We start from the raw sequence: 19,167 nt of genomic DNA, 5'->3' as shown, positions 1-19,167 counted from the left end.
CCACACAATAACTTATTTCACTCTTCCACCCATGAAGTTGATAACATTATTATCTCCATTTTACAGATGATGGAAGTGAGGCAGAGTCAAAGAACTTACCTAAGATTACACAGCTAGTAACTCATGAAGCTGGGATTTGAACCTAGGTAAACTGGCATTAGTGCTCCTGCTGCTGCTTCAATTATCTCTCAAGGAATCAAATGAAGTACAGCTGAGTGAAAAGCATCATGGGCCATAAGCTTAGCTTCGATCCCCAGTCTAACCCAGGAGGAAGCTGGATCATAGCAGGAGACAGGACCACAGCTGCCGTTCTAGGGCCTTTGGCTGAATGAGGAAAAGGGCACATTCACCCTACTCCTCTCACTTAGGGAGGAGAGAGCTAGCCCAAGAGGGCTTAAGGGTGAGTTCTCTGGCAACAACCTGGGGTATCAGTTTGCAGGACCAACAGAGCTAAGAACCTGGTGGCATCCTCTTGTGAAAAATCAGTCTCCACCAATCCACGTCTGTCTAGTAAGCCCCTCACATCTTACCTGTCCTAGACTTTTTTTTAGAAAATACGTATGCAGTTGCTTCAACCTCAGCAAAGCAGGAAATTAAGGCCACAAAGTTCAACATCAAAGAGACTGGTGGTGAAGATTTCAGCCTAGAAGATGCTCCTGGTAAGTTTTACCAGTTGCCTGCAATGGTCCTAAGTCAATAATATGCCTAAATATAACTCTATAACTCTCCTTAGGAGCTGTCAGTTCCCAGAGAAGCTCAGGAAAACTCTCAGCTCAAGCACTGAGTTTACCTGCTGCTTGCTGGGCTGATGACCATGAGCCAGGAAACCCTGAAGGCAGGATGCTAAAACTAGACATTGGGGTTTTAGATGGCTGAGCTTATGCCATCCTTTATGACAGGGTACTATTTGTCTTCTAAGGTCACTGTCTTGTTCGGATGAAGACCACTGTGTCATTGACAGATGTCATCTTCTGGTCTTGAGAGTAAGGGGAAACATGCATCCAGATTACGCCAAAGTGGTCTCAACTCTCTGAGATACAAGCAAAAGAGGAGAGCCAGAGTATACACTGTTTAGTTGACTCAAATTTGATCTTCATTCCATCTAAAGAACTGCACTTGGCCTTTAATCATACGCTGCTTGCTTTTATTGGTTAAACTCTTCTCAAGACAAACTGAACACCTCCTGCACAGCCAGCATGTGAGCTTGTTAGATTGTACTATTGTTCACAATTGTTGGTTCCTTCCCCCACTTTTACTCTGTGCACTCCTACATAGTCTGATAGTCCTTCCTGTCGCAGTGACTCTGGCCTTGGTCGTGGGACTGGCTTTGGCCAATGGATTGTAAGTACACATAAGCTATGCCACATCTAAGCAGATGCTTTCCTTGCATTTGTACAGTTTGTCTTTGTCTCCACCTCTGCTTTCTCCAGACTCTGCGTTCTGCATGAGGGCAGCAGGACTGAGAAAGTGGCCACCTGTGTCTGTTCATTTTGCATCACCATAAAGGAATACCTGAGGCTGAATAATTCATAACGAAAAGAGGTTTAATTGGCTCACAGTTCTGCAGGCTGTACACAAAGCATGGCACCAGCATCTGCTCAGTTTCTGGTGAAGCCTCAAGGAGCTTTAACTCAAGGCAGAAGGCAAAGCAGGAGCAGATCCATCATGTGGTGAGAGAGAGAACAAGAGAGAATGTGAGTAAGAGAGTGAAAAGAAGGTGCCACACACTTTTAAACAACCAGATCTCACATGAATTCAGAGCGAGAACACACTCAATACTGTGAGGACAGCACCAAGACATTCGTGAGGGCTCCACCCCCATGATCCAAACACCTCCTACCAGGCCCCTCCTCCAACACTGGGAATTACATTTCAACCTGAGATTTGGAGGGGACAAACATCCAAACTATATCGCTACCCCTTCAGCTTGAGCCCCAAATGAGAAGTACCTGCTCAGTTCCTCATCTCAAGGTCTGCTTCTAGGAGATTCCAAAAAACAAGATAGTGCATATCTGAAATCTGTTCATAGCCTTTTCCTCAAAGAAATCTGATCAAAACACATTGTACCAAATAACTATAGCTGGCTCTTCCTAGAGCTAAATCCAGATGCCTTGGTTGTATACTCATCCACCCCCTCCATATCACCTAGGCCTAGACCACAAGAGCCCTCTCACCACCCCCCAAACACAGCAGGGCCTTTCATGACTCTGTGTCTTCTACCCACTTGTCTCCTATCTGGCTAACCCCAGGCCCTCACTCATCCTTCACACTGCAGCTCTAATGCCATCTCCTTTGTGAAGCCTCCTCAGATAGCCTAGGCAAACTTAGTCATTCCATCATCCTCTGGGCACTTATCACTCAGTCACCTTCCTGATTATTGCATATACTGTGAACATATCAGTTTCTAAGGGACTTCAGGTTTCTTAAGCCCAGGAAGCAGGTCCAAGTCCTCTAAAAGCCTCTAATAGTCCCCCAAACTCATATACTATCATTTATGCGGTGCTTTCGTGCAGTTCATAACTTGACTGGAGAATCACTGAAATAGCTCCCAGTCTTCCTTGGGAGGGCTTACAGGTGGATCAAGAGAAATAAGTTGACTTTATTCGATCTTTCATCTGGTCCCAGCCAATTTCCCTTAAGGGAGAAGGGTATAATTCTGCAGGCAGACAACCCTGCAGGTATGGGAGGGGGAGAGGTACAGTACAGAAGCAGCCATCAGCTCAGGAAGGAGGCCAAAAGAACTCATCACTCACTTTTGTTTCAGCCACGGCCAACTCAGAGGTGCCCAAAGCACCTTGTTCTCTTCAGATTCCTTACCATCTCAGCAGGGCTCACACCAAGAATGGAGCCAGTGATTCATAACTGCTCCAAGCCCAGAATCATTTTTGTTTTGTTTTGCTTTTGTTTTTGAGATATGGTCTATCTGCTGGGAGTGCAGTGGTGCGATCACAGCTTTTACTGCAGCCTCCACTTCCCAGGTTCAAGTGTTCCTCCCACCTCAGCCTATCAAGTAGCTGGGACTACAGGGGCATGCCACCCCACATGGCTAATTTTTTTTTTTTTAAGAGACAGGGTCTTGTTATGTTGCCTAGAATAGTCCCAAACTCTTGAGCTCAAGCAAGCCTCCTGCCTCAGCTTCCTAAAGTGCTGAGATTACAGGCATGAACCACAGTACCCAGCCCCAGAATTATTTTAGATTTCACTTGTTTGGAGCCTGGAGACTGAGGCTGCTGGTTATTCACTGAAATCCCTTCCTTACTTCGTCTACGGCACATGACTAGACTACATTTCCCAGAATCCTTTGCAATTAGGCATGACCATGTGACTGGACCTTTTCACTGGGTCATGAGTGGAAATGTGAGCCATTTCTGAAATGGGGACTTTAAGACAATGTGGAAACTTGAACTTTCATGTAAAATACAAGAAGCTCAAAGAACATCACTCTTACTCTAAAATGAGAAAATCTAGATAATGTACAAAATCATAACTTTTCTTGAGCCAATCAGAAAGCTGAGGTCACAAAGTGATTAAATTACAAAGATGGGAAAGCTCATCCCACCCCCAGGAGAGACACGGCATGTTGACTGTTTCACCTTGGGCAAAACACAAGAGAAAGGGGTGGCCTAAGGTAGGTAAGAAGAAATCAGCTAAAATTTTAACAAAATGTTAAACACAAAGTGTGGACTAGGGTGTCAGTTTGGAACAGAGGAGTGCACACCTGCATCCATGTTCCTCCATCAGGTATTCACAAGAAAGATCAGGTCAGAGGAGAAGACTAAGGAAGTTCCTCTGGTAGTAAAGGAGTTCAGGAAGTGATTTCTGCTTAGGAATAGGCACAAAGCTCACTCATTTTCCCAGAGACTTCTATCCTACAGAAGACACATTAAGCCACAGAAGAAGGGAACTATCTTCCCTAGAATACAGGCATATATCTATTGCTTCTGCAGAGAAACAAAAACAAAATCTACAAAAATCTTCTGGTAGAGGTGTAGAAAATTATCTCAACATCAGGACAAAGGCAAAGATCAATTGCTGCTAGAGGAGAAGTAGAGGCAAACACCCTATTTCTTGGGGGAAACTTAAGGATCCTGTACCAATACCAAACAAAGTCTGCTACTCTGAAGGGAGAGAAACAGGATATTTCTTCCCTCCTTCTTAAGAACAACCAAAATAGGGTTTGCCTGTCAGGCAGGTATGGTGCTGGAAATCTTCAACTGTGAAGCCAAGATGCACAGGTCTTGCCAAAGACTGAGGCTGGATGCTGTTATGAGCCTAACATTAAGTAATTAACAAGCAACATCATTCTAGTGCTGGAAGAGGAACAAGAGTGTAGATAGAGATGCCCCCTGGAGCACAGGCAGCCAAGAATAGCTGACAGCGGAGGGAAAACAAACAAAAACAAATCCTCTGCATCCCCTCATCCCATTCCAATAAAAGAACACAGCAACAGTCCACTGCTGAGGGGATGGGAAGCCTGTGGTGCACTTGATATGCTTTGGCTTTGCCCCATCCAAGATCTCATCTTGATTTGTAATCCAAGTTATAATCCTCATGTTAGGGGTGAAACCTCATGGGATGTGATGAGATCATGGGGCAGTTCCCCCATGCTGTTCTTATGATAGTGAGTGAGTTTTCATGAGAGATAATGGTTCTGTAAAGGGCTTTTGCCCCCTTCCCTTGGCCCTTCTCTCTCCTGCCACCATGTGAAGAATGACGTTTAGTTCTCATTCCACCATGAGCGTAAGTATCCTGAGGCCTCCCCAGCAATGCAGAACTGTGAGTTAATTAAACCTCTTTCCTTTATAAATTACCCAGTCTCAGGTAGTTTTTCACAGCAATATGAGAACGGACTAATGAGGGAAGATGTTCTCTTTCCGGGTCCATGGCGGGGGGGTAGTTTTAGGGGCAAGAACTTTCCAGTGCCATGCCCCCTTTCCCTCTCTCCATCCAGGAGATTTAATGGTTTATGTTTGAATTTTGCAGGTGTGGGAAGAAACTAAGAGTCAATCACTCCAGAAGTTCTAAGGAACTCCTTTCATTGGCCTGGGGTCTTGGAGAAGTGGGGATTCCTTCCAGGTTAAAAGTCTCCTTCTTTCACAGCCCTTCTGACTCCATGTGTGGGTCCTCTTCCACGAACACTCCCTTCATGGAAGCCATCTTTCTCTCTATTGGATTTTCCCTCTGGAGTCCCCTTCCACACTCTCTCATGGAAGCCTGTCTTCTCCTCCTGAACTCCATCTCTCTCTATTCCCTAACATTCTCATGGAAGCTGCTTTCCTCTCCTGGATTCTGTTTGGTAGAAAGTCCCGCCATCTTTCCCCCAGGTTTCTTGCCCCCACCCTCCCCCCAGGCTTCCTGCTGCTCTGAGAAAAGCCCGCCAAGCCTGCTCTGTTCGCCCAGCAACAACAAGCAGCCAATCATCGCAGCAGGAAAGCCCGCCAAGCCTCGGCCTATCCTGAACCGACACGTAACCCTCTGAGCCACCTCAGCAGTCTGCCCAGAGACGGACAGCCTATCCTAAGCTCCTACTACACTCCGCCAGCCCTGTGTCCACGCCCCGTCCACCCCCCCTATAAAACCCTTCTACCCCAGCTGCGCAGTCGCAGCCAGCCCCCGATCTCCTTCCTTTCCTGGCCTGCCCGCTGGTCCCAATAAACCTGAACTCGGCTTCCAACTCTCGAGCTGTTATTTGGGGTCGGGTACCGGGCAGGGGTCTACAAGGGGGTCGCACAGATTCCATCTTTCTGGATTCTCTCACTCAGTTTGAGAGCTAGCTGTTTCTCTCTCCTTCTTTTTCTCTCTCTAAATAAATCACTTTCTACAAACACTTTTGAGTCCAACATTTACTGTGCACTGTGCTGTGGTCCCCTCTCTCATTCTTGAGAGGACAGGAGACCAAGAACCTGGAGAAACATCCTCTCAGGGGAGCTGAGGGCACCCTGAACCCCTGAACCCAAATATTACACAAATACAGTAAATTGGTACCAGGAGTAGGACACTGCTGTAAAGATACCTGAAAATGTGGAAGCAACTTTGGAACTGGGTAACAGGCAGGTTGGAGCAGTTTGGAGGGCTCAGAAGAAGACAGGAAAGTGGGGGAAGCTTTGAAACCTCCTAGAGACTTGTTGAATGACTTTGACCAAAATGCTGATAGTGATATAGACAGTAAAGTCCAGGCTAAGGTAGTCTCAGATGAAGATGAGGAACTTGTTGGGAAATGGAGTAAAGGTCACTCTTGCTATGCTTTAGCAGAGATTGGTGGGCAGCTTTTTGCCCCTGCCCTAGAGATTTATGGAACTTTGAACTTGAAAGAGATGATTTAGGGTATTTGGCAGAATAAATTTCTAAGCAGAAAAGGGTTCAAGAGGAAGAAGAGCATAAAAGTTTGGAAAATTTGCAGCCTGACCAAGTGATAGAAAGAAAAACCCATTTTCTCAGGAGAAACTCAAGCTTTCTGCAGAAATTTGCATAAGTAATGAGGAGCTAAATGTTAATCACCAAGACAATGGGGAAAACATCTCCAGAGCATGTCACAGACCTTCACAGCAGCCACTTTCATCACAGGCTCACAGGCCTAGGAAAGAAAAATGGTTTTGTTAGCTGGGCCCAGGGCTCCCCTGCTCTGTGCAGCCTTGGGACATGGTGCCCTGCATCCCAGCTGCTTCAGCTCCAGCCATGGCTAAAAGGGGCCAAAGTACAGTTCAGGAAATTACTTCAGAGGGTGCAAGCCTTGGTGTTTTCCATGTGGTGTTGAGCCTGTGGGTGCACAGAAGTCAAGAATTGAGATTTGGAAACCTCATCTACCTAGAGGATCAGAGGATGTATGGAAACAGCTTGATGTCCAGGAAGAAGTTTGCTGTCGGGGGGCAGGGAGCCCTCATGGAGACCTTCTGCTAGGGCAGTGTAAAAGAAAAATGTGGGATCAGAGCCCACACACAGAGTCCCCACTGGGGCACTGCCTAGTGGAGCTTTGAGAAGAGGGCCACTGTCCTCCAGGCCCCAGAATGGTAAATCCACCTGTAAAAGCCACAAGCACTCAATGCCAGCCTGTGAAAGCAGCTGGGAGGGGGCCGTACCCTGCAAAGTCACAGGGGCAGAGTTGTTCAAGGCCATAGGAGCCCACCTCTTGCATCAGTGTGAACTTCATGTGAGACATAGAATCAAAGGAGATCATTTTGGAGCCTTAAGGTTTAATGACTGCCCTATTGAATTTCAAATTTGCATGGGACCTGTAGCCCTTTTGTTTGGCCAGTGTCTCCCATTTGGAATGGCTGTATTTACCCATTACCTGTATCCCCATTGTATCTGGGGAGTAGCTAAATTGCTTTTGATTTTACAGGCTCATAGGCAGAAGGGATTTGCCTTGTCTCAAATGAGACTGTGGACTTTGACTTTTGGGTTAATACTGGAATGAGTTAAGACTTTGGGGGCCTACTGTTGGAAGGGCATCATTGTGTTTTAAGATCTGAGGACATGACATTTGGGAGGGACTGGGGTGAAAACATATGGTTTGCCTGTGTTGTCACTCAAAATCTCATCTTGAATTATAATTCGAATTGTAATCCCCATGTGTTGGGGGCAGGACCTCATGGCAGGTGATTAGATTACAGGGGAGTTCCCCATGCTGTTCTCAGTGAGTTCTAATGAAATCTGATAGTTTTGTAAGGGGTTTTTACCCCCTTGCTTGGCATTTCTCTCTTCTGCTGCCATGTGAAGAAAGACATATTAGCTTCCCCTCCCAACCTGATTGTAAGTTTCCTGAGGCCTCCCTAGTCATGTGAAACTTTGAGTCAATTAAGCCTCTCCTTTATAAATTATGCCGTCTTGGGCAGTTCTTCATAGCAGCATGGCAATAAGCTAATCCCACTGAAGATAATAGTAACAAGAAGAAAACACAAACTAAGCTCAACTCCTGACTAAATTGACTTCCCCCACACCCTTACATATTAACTGCATAACAAAAATGGTGGCATGTCCAGTCATAACATTATGCCTCAAGCTCTACTGTTCCTCTATCCATGATGCCTGGCATTAATAAAAAATCACAAGACACACACAAAAAGAATAAGAAACAACCTACTCCCAAGAGATAAAGTAATCAACAGATCCAGACTCAGATATTGCCTAGATGTTAAGCCTAGATGTTAGAATTTGCAGATAGGAAATTTAAAATAGCCTTGATAAATATGTTAAGAATCTGTTGGAAATGATGGACATGTTTGAACAGATGGGGAATTTCAGCAGAGAAATTGAAACTATAAGAAAGAGTTATATTAACATGCTAGTAAATAAAATAGAATATCCAAGATAAAAAATGTATTTGATGAGCTCAACAGTAACCTGGAAAGCTGAGGAAAGATTATAACCTTGAAAATAGGTCAACAGACTTTATCAAAACAGAAACACAAAGATAAAAAGAGTGGGGAAGGGGGGACTTCAGAGCAGAGCATTGAAAAAATGTGGGAAAACAGAAAATAGTTTAATATACATGTAATCAGAGTCCCAGAAGGAGAAGAAAGAAGGAACAGACCAGAAGAAATATTTGAAGAGATAATGGTTTGGAATTTTCTAAAAATAATGAAAGACTTCACAGCACAGACGCAACAATCTCAGAGAAACTTCAAGCACAATAAGTTAAAAAATAAACAAATGAACTTAAAGTGTGGTGGTTAATGGTTTGGATGTCTGTTCCCTCCAAATTTCATGTTGAAATGTAATCCCCAATGCTGGAGGTGGGGCCTAGTAGGAGGTACTGGGTCATGTGGGCAGATTTCTCATGAATGGCTTGGTGCCATCCTCACAGTAACGAATGAGTTCATGTGAGATCTGGTTGCTTAAAAGAGTGTGGCACGTCCCCACTCTCTCTTGCTCCCATTCTCACCATGTAATGCACTGCTTCCTCCTTCACCTTCTACCATGATTATAAGCTTCATGAGGGCTCACCAGAAGCAGATACCAGCACCATGCTTCCTGTAGAGTCTGCAGAACTATAAGCCAAAATAAATCGCTTTTCTTTATAAATTACCCAGCCATAGGTGTTTATTTATAACTATGCAAAAATGGACTAGCACAGTGGCACATGCCTGTAGCCCCTACTTTGGGAGGCTGAGGCAGAAAGATTGGTTGAGCCCAGGATTTCAAGACTGCAGTGAGCTATGATTGTGCCACTGTACTGTAGCCTAGATAACAGAGCAAGAACTTTCTCAAACAAAACAAAACAGAAAATTTGACAGATTGTAATTATAGTCAAACTACTGAAAACCAAAGATAAAGCAAAAATCTTGAGGGTAACCAAAGGAAAAAAGGACACATTGTATACAAATGAATAAAGACAACAAATATCACACTTTTATCATCAGTAATTATTTTTTTATCATCAGAAATTAAGCCAAAAGACAATAGAGTGATACCATAATGTGCTGAAAGAAAATGACTGTGAATCCAGAATTCTATGCCCACTGCAGAAAAAGATCCCTTTCCAAACTGAATGAAAATAAGGACCTTTTTCAGACAAACGAAAGCAGTGAAACTTTATTGCCAGTAGACCTGTGCTACAAGAAATTTTAAGGAAAGATCTTCGGGAAGTAGTTTCATGACATTGTTAAATACATATTTTGTCTTTGCTCCTGTTTCCTGAAACACTTATTATCTACAGAGTTTAGATTCTGTTTAGCTTCTAAAACCCTTAGAATCTACGGAGAAATAAGAGTGTCTTTTGAATGCTAATGAGATGACAAGCAGCTAGCAGCCCCTACATAGCTTCAAGATAGGAGCTGGTCCCCAGAAAGACCAAAGTATGAATACAGCGTCAGGACTTTCAGACCCACCCACCAACCTCCAGGGAGGGAAGAGGGGCTAAAGGGTAAGCTGATCACTAATGGCCAATAATGTCATCAATCATGTCTATGTAATTAATCCTCTGTAAAAACCCCAAAAGGACAGGGTTTGGATTGGCTTCTGGTTAGCTGAACACACGGAGTTTCCTGGAGGGTGGTACACCTGGAGAGGGCATGGAAGTTCTACATTCCTCCTCCCATACCTCACCCTATGCATCTTTCCCATCTGGTTTTCATCAGTATCCTTTGTAATATCCTTTATAATAAACCAGTTATCTAGGGATTTTCTCCGGTCCTATGAGCTGTTCTAGCAAATTAATCAAACCCACGGATGGAGTTGTGGGAACCCCGATTTATAGCCAGTCCATCAGAAGTACAGGTTACAACCTCTGCTTGTGATTGCCATCTGAAGTGGGGGCAGTCTTGTAGAACTGATCCCTCAACCTGTGGGATCTCCAGGTAAACAGTGTGAGAACTGAATTAGAGGAAACTCAACTGTGTCCACTGGAGAACGTGCTACACAGTTGTCTGCTGGTGGGGAGAAATTCCTGCACACATTTGGTGACTAGAGCTGAAGCGTTGTATTGAGTGACCATGTGAGAACTTTCATGAACACTTTGGTTTGTATATAAAACTTTGATGTCAGATGAAAACTCGAATCTATACAAAGAAATAAAGTAAATGAAATGGTAAAAATAAATGTGAAAGACCCCTTTTTCTCTTATTTTAGGTCACTTTAAATTGACTATATAAAACCAAATGAATAGCAATGTATATGGGGCTTATAGCATATGTTAAAATAAATTATATAGCAAAAATATTTCAAAGAATAAGAGTGAGGAATCAAAAGTATAGTCTTGTCAGATTGTTTCACTTTATATGAAGTAACATAATATTCTTTGAAGGTAAACTCGCGTAAGTTAACAACGTCTATCTATTGTAAACCAAAAATGTAAAAAGAGGTGTGACTAATAAGCCAACAGCGGAAATAAAAAGGAATAATAAAAAAAGCTAAAAGTAGATGGTAAAAGAAGAGGAGAAAAGGATGAAAGAAGAAACAAGACAAAAAACAATTAGGAGGACAGAAGATTTAAATTCAATCACATCAGTAATTATATTAAATGCAAATTGCAAAGATTATCACACTGGACAAAAAAGCAAGACCCACTTATATGCTATCTACAAGAAATTAACTTCAAATATGAAGTTCTACATTGATTAAAAGGAGAAGAATAAAAGGTATACCATGCAAATACTAACTGAAAGAAGATTAAATGGCTGTAATTAATATCGGACTAAATAGACTTCAGAACAAGGGTTATTTCCAAGCACAAAGACGGACATTATATAATGATAAAGGGGACAATTCACCGTGAAGATATACAATCCTAAATGTGTAAGCACTTAACAATGAACCTTCAAAATACATTTATAAACTTATAGAATTGAAAGAACAAATAGATAAATCCACAACCATAGAGACTTCAAGTCCCATTTCTCAGCATCTCAGTAATCTATAGAAAAAGTAGACAGAAAAACAGTAAGGGATATAGAAGATCTGAACAACACTATAACTAACTTAATCTAACTCCACCCAACAACAGCAGAATATATTCCTGTCAAGCACACATAACATATTCACCAGGATAGACATATTCTGGACCATAAAGCCATATTAAGAAATTAAAACAAATTCAAGTCATATAAGGTAGATTCTCTGACACAGTAGAATCAAACTTGAAATTAATAGCAGGAAAAAAATCTCAAAAAATCAAAAATAATTAGAAATTAAACAACACACTCCTAAATAACCCACTCATTAAAAAGGATGTCACACAAAAAATCTGAAAATATTTTTAATTGAACAAAAATGAAAACATGAAAATACTTGCCAGAATTCGAGGCAAGTTGCTAAAACAGTAGTACTTTGGAGAAAATGTATAGTATCAATAATTGCTTTTTAGAAAACAAGAAAGATTTGGACTCAGTCATTTGGGTTTCTTCTTAAGAAAATGGAAAAACAAAGAAAATTTCACTCAAAGCTGGCAGAAAGACTGACATATTAAGGCAAAAGCAAACTTCGATGAAATTGAAAACAAAATGCCACAGAAAAATTTTACAGAACGGAAAGTTGGTTTTTAAAAAATAATCAACAAAGTTGATAAACTTCTAACCAAACTAATTTAATAAAAGAGAGAATATATAAATTATCAGTATCCAGAATGGAAGCAGAAACATTATTACAGGTCATGTGACCTTATAAAGATAATAAGAAAATATTCTAAAGAGCTTTATCCCAATACATTTGATTACTTAAATGAAATGAACAAATTTCTTGAAAAACAAAGACTACAAGAGCTTAATCTCAGAGAAATCGGTAATCTGAATAAGAAATTTGTGTTTAAATACTTCCCATAAAGAAAATTCCAGGCCCAGATGGCTCCGCTGAAGACATCTATTGTATTAATCAGCATCAGCTGCTACAACAAAATACCATAAGCTAAGTGACTTAAAGAAGACAAATTTATGTCCTAATTTCTGAAAGCAAAGCTAGAAGTTCAATATCAAGGTTCTGGCTGATTCAGTTTCTGGTGCGGTTGCTTTTCCTGGTTTGCAGATGGCCATCTTCTCACTAAGTCCTCACATGGCCTTTTCTCGGTGTGTGTGAAGAAAGAGAGGGAGAGAGAGGGAAAGATAGATGCTCTCTGGGGTCTCAAAAGGACATTAATTTTACCAGACTGGGGCCAACACCCTTATGACCTCATTTAACATTAATTATTCCCTTATAGGCCCAAGCTCCAAATTCTATTTGGAGCCACAGTAGGAGTTCAGACTTTAACATACAAATTGGGGATGGGGGGACGCAATTCAGTCAAACACTTAAGGAAGAAATTATATAAATTCTATAGAAATTACTCCAGAAAATAGAAGAGGAAAAAGCATTCTTGACTAATTTTATGAAGCCAGCATTATCCTCATATCAAAACCAGGCAAAGATATTATAAGTAGAAAAAGCCATAAATTATGTTCTTCAAGAACATATACGTATAATTCTTAACAAAATAGCAGTAAATCAAATCCAGTAATATATAAAAGGTTAAATGTACCATGGCTAAGTGAAGTTTATCCTAAGAATGCAAATTTGGTTTAACATTTGAAGTTAATTAATGTAATGCGTATCCTATCAACAGACTAAAAGAGAAACACAACATAATCACTACAATAGATACAGAAAAATCATTTGATAAAATTCAGCATCTATTCATGACAAAAATCTCTCAGAAAACCAGAAATTGTTATCAACACGATAAATGACGTGTATGAAAAACCTTCTACTCATATCATACTTCAAGACTGAATGTTTTCCCACTAAAATCAAGAACAACACAAGGAAGTTTGCTCTCATCACTCTTATCTAACATTATATTGTAGGTTTTGCCAGCAGAATAAATCAAGAAAAAGAAATAAAAGTCATGCACGTTTGAAAGGAAGAAAAAAAGCTGTTATTATTTGCAGACAACATGACCATCTATAGATACAGTTTTAGAAAGCAAAAAAAAGTTGGATGATGCACATAACCTGATTTCTTTTTTTTAAATTTATTTACTGATCAATCATGTTTATTTAAAGTTTTCTTAACATTATAGATTTTTAATGGGAGTATAAAATTAGTAAACAACCATTTTATATATTTTTTCTCTTTTCCTATTCTGGCCACATAGCCAGTTTAATGGATGATACAGATTTCAGCTGTAATTTGCAAAACAATCCAAGAGCTACCACAGTCCCAAAAATTAGAGAAAACTGCCATCCACAAATAAACTACCAAGGTAAATGTAAATACAGTGTGGTTCTAATTTTCTTTTATACAATCTCAGACAACCCCAAATAACTTTATAAATACCTTATTAAAAAAGCAATTTAAAACCCTATCAAAACTATTTAAAATATATAAATGCAGAGCTCTCAAATTTCCTTCAATCAGGCCAGAAATTACCACAAAAATTATAATCACAGTTACAAACAGAATGAGAGGAATGTTTAAGATTAAGACAACCAAAAAAGCCATAACTTTTTAAAAATACCGTTCACTCAAATATACTGTTAATAGGAATGGTGATAACACAGGAAGCAAAAATAAGCTTGCAAGTGAAATTTCTAGAAGCTCATGAAAACAAACCATCCCATATGGCAGATGCAAAAGGAAAAATAGTTCTAATGGGGTTAAGAGTACTCTGGTCATCTTCATTCGTTTGGTCGTGCAAGGCGTTAACCATTTTCACTTCCCATATCACAAAGTTAGTCCACAGGAGGAGCTGGTGGATCTTTTCCATTATGAGGACTTTTTTGGCTTTCCAGGTAGGATTGATCCTCTTAGATTAGGAGGTCTCAGTAAGAACAAGATCAATGCAATAACCATCCAGGCCACTAAGATCATAGTAACACTGATGCCATTATCACCAGAGGGTCCTGGTCATTCCTGAAGACATTCTGTGTCTGTGCAGTAGGACTGGGACTGCCGTAACAGATTTATCAGTCTTCTCATCGCATGTTCATGAGAGCAAACACATTCACAGGGATAAAATCCACCTTCTGCCAGGATTACCCAGCTTGATTTTACTTGACTGTTTAAATCCGCCCAGACAACAACCGATGGGGCGGGGAGGATGGGGGCGGGGACCGAGGCTCGGCAGAAAGACTACCTGGAGCTCCCGGAAGGCTGTGGCTGCTCCGAGCGTCGCTGCCGCTGCCGCTGCCGCTGCCGCTCCTGGCCGCCAGCTTCCTCCCACTTCTCTGTTTTGATTCGAGTGCCACATCACCTTATTTCAAGATGGTGTGGTATTTGTGAAAGGCTAGGCTCAGAGATAACGGAAACCAAATAAACAATCCTGAAATAAACACACACATACGTGGCCAATTGATTTAAGACAAAGGTACCAAAGTAATTCAACTGGGAAAATATAGTGTTTACAACAAATAATGCTAAAATATCATTGGATAGCCATATGAAATAAAAACAAATCTTAACTTATATTTCACACCATAGACAAAATTATCTCAAAATGTAAGACTTAAAATTGTAAAACTTTTACAGGAAAACATTGGAAAAAATCACTGCCACCTGGGGTTACGCAGCCCGTTCTTAAATAAAACACAAAAGAACCTGGGCAACATAGTGAGACCCTGACAGTACAGTAAATTAGAATAAAAATTAGGTGTGGTACCACATGCATCTAGTCCTAGCTACTTGGGAGGCTAAGGTGGAAGGATCGCTTGAGCCCAGTAAGTCAAGGGTATGGTGAACTATGAAGTCCAAGCGTACAGTGAGCTATGATCATGCCACCGCAGTCCAGCCTGGGTGATGGAGCAAGATTCTGTCTCAAAATAATAATAATAATGAACCATAAAAGGAAATATTTTGATAAATTATATTTTATCCAAAACTTTTAAATGGCTGCTCTTCAAAAGACATTGTTAAGGAAATTAAAAGATAAGCCATAGGCTGGGAGAAAATACTGACAAAACATGTTCTAATATAGGACTGGTATCCAGAATATATTTTAAAAACTCTCACAAATCAACAACAACAAAAACCCCAAACAACCCAATTTAAAATTTGGCAAAAAATTAAAACTCTCCTCCAAAGAAGAGATAAGGTTGACGAATGGACACATAAAAACATGCTCAACACAAACCATCATTAGGGAAATGCAAGTTCAGACAACAATGTGATATCACAACCAGACAATTCTTAGAAACAACTGACAGCTGGGCGCGGTGGCTCAAGCCTGTAATCCCAGCACTTTGGGAGGCCGAGGCAGGTGGATCACGAGGTCAAGAGATCGAGACCATCCTGGTCAACATGGTGAAACCCCGTCTCTACTAAAAATACAAAAAATTAGCTGGGCATGGTGGCGCGTGCCTGTAGTCCCAGCTACTCAGAAGGCTGAGGCAGGAGAATTGCCTGAACCCAGGAGGTGGAGGTTGCAGTGAGCCGAGTCGCACCATTGCACTCCAGCCTGGGTAACAAGAGCGAAACTCCGTCTCCAAAGGAAAAAAAAAAAAAAAAAACAAAAAAAAACAACTGACAACAGCAAGCGCTGCTTAGAATGCAGAGCAATTCAAACTGTCATCCCATCCATTCCTGGTGAGAGTACTACTCCCACTTTGGAATAGTGTGAGTTTCTTTTTTTTTTTTTTTTTTTTTTTTTTTTTTTGTGACGGAGTTTCGCTCTTGTTACCCAGGCTGGAGTGCAATGGCGCGATCTCGGCTCACCGCAACCTCCGCCTCCTGGGCTCAGGCAATTCTCCTGCCTCAGCCTCCCGAGTAGCTGGGATTACAGGCACGCGCCACCATGCCCAGCTAATTTTTTGTATTTTTAGTAGAGACGGGGTTTCACCATGTTGACCTGGATGGTCTCAATCTCTTGACCTCGTGATCCACCCGTCTCGGCCTCCCAAAGATAGTGTGAGTTTCTTATGAAGTTACACATTTACCATATGGCACTGAAATCCCACTCTTAGGTACTGACATAAGGGAAAATAAAATACGTTCACACAAAGACCTCCATGCAAGCGATTACATCACCTTTATTCGTACTATCCTAGGTGAGCCCAGGTGCCCATCAACATAATAGATAAAGAAATTGTTGTATATCTAATTAAAATCAATTACTTGATACACACGAAAACAAGAATGAATCTCAAAAGTGTTATCCTAGGTTTTAAAAAAAGGCAGACTCAAACTGCTAAATACAGTGTGATTCCATTTACGTGGTGTTTAGAAAACACAAAACTATAGGGGCTGAAACCAGATTAGCAATTTCCAGAAACAAGAAGAGGAGGAGATTAATTTAAAATGGAGCAAGAGAGAATTTTGGAGGAACATTTCCATTGTTTTATGTCTATGTCTTATTAATTTCATGATTTGTCAATACTCATACCACTGTGCATCTTAAAAGGGAACTTTATTTTATGTAAATTAGACCTCAATAAGCCTGACTAAACATTTAAAAAATAATGATAATGTTTTATGGGGCCTCCTTCACCTTCTGTTCTTTTTTCCCATAACTGTCACCCGAACATGATGGCAACCCAGCTTCAACCATGGGGATGATGACAAAGCTTCAGGCCAGTCCTTCTCAAAGGGTTTCCAGCACCAGTCAACAAAGAGGTAAGTACAGAAACTGAGAGGGCACAGTAACTTTTACAGCAATTTAAGTAAGTAATATTATGGCTGTTATAGCTGATAATAAAATAGTGTAGGTTTGTATTTTGCGTCTTTGAGGTTTTCCTTTCTTTTTTTCAGAAATTCGCTTTTTATTACTTTTTACAGAAAATGAAATCAGTCCTTTATCACATACAGTTTGAGAAGCACTGCCCTAGGGAATAGCGGATCCACTTAGAAGGAACCTGAATTCCTGAATGACCGCATGGAGCAGAATCATCAGGCAGCCTGGAATGCTTTTCTTGGACTATTACAAGAATGAGAAAGAAATTTTGTTCTTTAAACCACTGTTTCTTTGTGTCTTCCTGCTATAGAAGGCAAACCTTACTCTAATTGTCTGGGACCTCCACAAGGACAGCTATCTGCTGATTCTGGGCCAATGCTTTAGTTCAGGAAAAGCTAAACGCAAGAACTTTTTGGAGCGCATAGGCTCCAAAGATATGTGAAAAGCAAACAAGTTGAGCATTATTTTTCATACCACAGAGGTTGTCTGCCAAAGAAAACCAAAGTTCTTACTTTTTCAGCGGTGTATACAGCAGTGTACAGATATAGAGGGATGGAGCTATTCCAATAGCCTTCAAGTCCCCAGCACCACTTGGCTTTCCCTGGCTGCTTGTGGGAGGAGCAGAACTTCCATCAGCAAGGTCAGTCTTACATCACTGAACTGGGATAAGTTCTGAGAAACACATCCTTAAGCCATTTCGTTGTTGTGTGAACATCAGAGGGTTTTTATGCAAACCTAGATGGTATAGTCTACTGCACACCTAGGCTACATAGTATTTCCTACAACTCCTAGGAACAAACCTGTACATGTGCATGTTGCTGTACTGAATACTGTAGGCAATTGTAACACAGTGGTAAATATTTGTATATATAAAACATAGAAAATATATGGTAAAGATACAGTGTTATAGGCCAGGCGCAGTGGCTCATGACTGTAATCCCAGCACTATGGGAGGCTGAGGTGAGTGGATCATTATGAGGTCAGGAGTTCAAGACCAGCCTTGCCAAGATAGTGAAACCCCATCTCTGCTAAAAATACAAACAATTAGCCAGGTGTAGTGGCGGGCACCTATAGTCCAAGCTACTTGGGAGATTGAGGCAGAAGAATCACTTGAACCCGGGAGGCGGAGGTTGCAGTGAGCCTATATTGTGCCACTGCACTCCAACCTGGGTGACAGAGCAAGACTCCATCTCAAAAAAAAAAAAAAAGATACAGTATTACGACCTCATGGGACCACCATATATAGGTCCATCATTGACTAGCATGTCCTTATGTAGCACATGACTGTGCAACCGTAGCAGCTTAAACAACTATAGCTGCTCCAGAAAGATGGCTTTGGGGTCTGCCTCCCTTGTATGGGGCCAATTAAGCGTTGGTAATTCTTTTTCTGAGGGTGCTCAGTCAATGTAATGATGTTAATACTCAAACGACTGTGTGTCTTAAAAGGGAACTTGAAAGGGAACTGGACCAGTCTAGTTCCACCATTTTCTAATTTAAACTTCATTTTTGCCTCAGTCTTCTCATCTCTAAAATGGAGGATAATGATAGTGCCCACCTATATTATAGGGATTTTCAAGGTTTCAGTCAGAAGCAATTCTTGCAAACAGCTAAAACTATCCATGGCTCATTGAAGGAGCTTGATAAATGTTAGCTATTGACTGATTTAGCTACAAGCCATTACCCTTTGTAATGAAATGATCTTTCTGTGGTCACCAGATGGCCCCTACCCTGCTGAAGGCTATAGACCTTGAACACAAACCTGACTGATGTAACTTGATTCTAACACAGCAACTTATGTGTAGTGACCAATACTATACTTCAAATGTAAAACTGTGATTGGAGGACTTAAGAGGGATATTATGTGACACCTAGTGATAGTGTGGTTCAAGCCCAGACTCAAATCACACTGCCTTCAAGAATTCTCCATCCTGAGCATGAGCACATGAGTATAGTGTCTTCCAGGTTAGAAAGCAATTTCACATCCATCATCTGACATCAGCTTCTCAGTGTCCAGTGAAGTAGAAGGGATTATTGTATCTGTAGCACAGATGAGACAAGGGGCTCAGAGGTTAAGTGGCTCACCCAAGGTCACAAGGTTA

General features: G+C 41.2%; 1 pseudogene; it reads right to left on the bottom strand.

Moving 5' to 3' along the window:
- Positions 1-13,498: 13,498 nt before the first annotated feature.
- On the bottom strand, positions 13,499-15,070 carry LOC108588422 (small integral membrane protein 14 pseudogene; annotated as a pseudogene).
- Positions 15,071-19,167: the final 4,097 nt, after the last annotated feature.

This window comes from Callithrix jacchus, chromosome 2 (genome assembly GCF_049354715.1).
Source record: "Callithrix jacchus isolate 240 chromosome 2, calJac240_pri, whole genome shotgun sequence".
NCBI classification, from domain to species: Eukaryota; Metazoa; Chordata; class Mammalia; order Primates; family Cebidae; genus Callithrix; species Callithrix jacchus.
This window is presented reverse-complemented; position numbering and strand designations above follow the sequence as displayed.